The sequence below is a fragment of the Erithacus rubecula genome, assembly GCF_903797595.1.
Source record: "Erithacus rubecula genome assembly, chromosome: 14".
In the NCBI taxonomy this organism is placed as follows: domain Eukaryota; kingdom Metazoa; phylum Chordata; class Aves; order Passeriformes; family Muscicapidae; genus Erithacus; species Erithacus rubecula.
In genome coordinates, this window is record NC_136666.1 from 4,685,532 (window position 1) to 4,687,969 (window position 2,438).

Here is a 2,438-nt window from a genome sequence, read left to right on the forward strand (position 1 = left end):
AGGAACTCTCTTTTACCAGCAACAGTATTGAAAATTAGGGAGAGTTGAGGCACTTTCTCTCTTTGCAATCCATCTGTCTCTCATGCTTTCTCCCTCCAGAAAGAACCAGCTTTCTGCCTCCTCAGAGGTTCTCCTTTCAGCCCACAAGAACATCCTGCATGGACCTGCAGGGACAAATGACTTCTTGAAACAAACTGGTCTTAATCAAACCTAATCTCTCATGACAGGGCAGAGCAGCCTGGACATCCATTAGACCTAGCACAGCTACTCCAAGCAGTGCTGTTATGTCAAAATTATGCAACCTAGGCTTTGATAGGCTTTGGGGATTTTCCCAGTGGCTCCTCATGAGCCCATTGGTGCCCCTCACATTTCAGTGACCACAATATTAACATTAAATGTATTTCCTTTCCCACAGCTGGATGCTGTCCCATCTGTTCTGAGACAGCCAAAGTGTCAAGTAAGCCAGGCAAGGCAGACAATTTTTCATGCAAATCTGTTGACTTTAGGATTTTTAAATATATGTCTTTTTAATAACCCACAGATTATCTCACTAAAAAAATGGGTCATTTGCAAGAGTTCCTCCAGCAGTCCTTGACATTGTTAGCCAACATTTACATATATTATCCTCAGAAGAAAACCTGGCAAAAGGACAGAGAGGAATGCCATGTACAGTCACTCTAATGGTTTAGCCTGGGATGTTGTATCCAACAGTACTCAGCCTGGATGCTCCAGAGGGATGCACAGAACCCCCTAAACCACTGCACCTTCCAACCACTCTCCAGCTGTGCAGCACAGGTGGAAAGGAGAAAAAACAGATTTAAAGTATTGCTCCAGCCCCAGGCAGGGGGATCAGGATTAGTCAGAAACTTGGCCTCCCTCCCTGGCACCTTCAGCACCCCTGTGCCCCCTGGGCCAGGCTGGGCAAAACCAGACCCCTCCAAGAGCCCTGCATGGCCAGGAGGCAGCAGCACCCACAGAGCCAGGTCTCAAACAGATTTGCACAAAGCCAAGGAAATAACCTGTTAAATCAACCCATGTCAGAGGTGATCAGCTCAGTTCAAGCACAGAGCTCACAATGGGTTTGGTTCCAAAACCTGCCCAGAGCAGGAGCAGCCTCTGCTCAGCACACACTGACTCGTGCTCATCCCAGCTCTTGGAGCAGGGCAGGGATGTGAGCAAATGGAGTGACCTGAGCCATGAAACACCACACCAGAGACACAGGAGAACCTTTCTCACCTCTGGTTTTCAAACCATCTTTTAAATCCCTTTTGCTTTTTAATGAGATGCTTCACAATAAAACAGACTGGAGGAAGCAGCTGGCAAATCATCCTGTGATGAAAGCCAAGGATGTTAAGTGCCTTCCTGCCTTACTTCATATGACAAATTTGCCATCAGTCCCCCACCTGGCAGGAGAGGATACCCAGAGGAGTAAGACACCTGGTCTTACCTGGAGTCTGGGGAAGGACCAAACCAAGAAGCAACAGAAGAAACTAAACCTATCCCAGACCTACACATACATCTCATTTTTTTAAAACTCAGGTGGATATTTGACTTACCCATGTGCAGGTCATTTCTCCATATTTGAGGTGTGATTTATCAGGGTTTGGAATAACTCTGGGAACCTCACACAGCCAGGACAGCAGGACACCACTGGATTAACAGGAGGGAAAGGGAATTTCTGCATTGAGGACCTCTAACTCTTCTAGCAGCTTCTGCTGGGGATGCTCTGCAATCACAGAGAAGGTGTTTGCCATTTTAGCACCAAAATTGCCATGGAAGAGGCAGTCATGGGCACTATGTGGAGACACAAAGCATCATGCAGATTCAAGGTTCTGTCTTACAAAGCAGGCCATTGCCCTTTCCCTAACACACATTTTACCTGGGAATGGAGAAACCACAGGTCTCTGGAATTATTGGGAACTTTCCCACTTCCTCCAATTCCCCCCTTAAAAGAAAAAAAAATGTAAAATCCAGCTTGTTTTCTGAAACTCTGCTTTAAAGAGCTGAGTTCCTAGACACAGAGTGTGTGATGCAGAACAGCTGACTTGATGTCAGGCTGTTATTGGAAACAGCCATTGCTGAGCTGGGATTTCATGGGATGCACCTCGTTCAGAGCCTGGGCAGAGGCACCACGAGCGTGGGTCCATCCACTCAGCCTGGCCAAGACAGAGAGAGGAGTTTGCTGCCTCTCAGTGCCTGGGGCAGATCCTGACTCAGAGATTCCTCCACGTTATTTTCCATGGGAGGAAGCAGCAGTTATTTTGCAGAGGGTCTGAACAGATGAGATGCCAGCTTCTTGCTGGTAAATACCACTTCCAACCTCACTCACAGGCTCCAACAGATGTTTCTGCTTTTCAGAGTAATGGAAATTTTATGGACCATTTTCTCCTCCTTCTCCTGTTCCCTGGCATGGAGCAGCAGATCCAAAATGCCCTGGG

At 47.3% G+C, this 2,438-nt stretch overlaps 1 long non-coding RNA gene across 1 annotated transcript; it reads right to left on the minus strand.

Moving 5' to 3' along the window:
• Nucleotides 1-1,173: 1,173 nt before the first annotated feature.
• On the minus strand, nt 1,174-2,115 carry LOC306808129. The gene is made up of 3 exons (XR_013775907.1): nt 1,880-2,115; nt 1,557-1,726; nt 1,174-1,329 (listed from the first exon to the last, which is right to left on the minus strand). It is a non-coding gene; the product is annotated as an uncharacterized lncRNA (long non-coding RNA).
• Nucleotides 2,116-2,438: the final 323 nt, after the last annotated feature.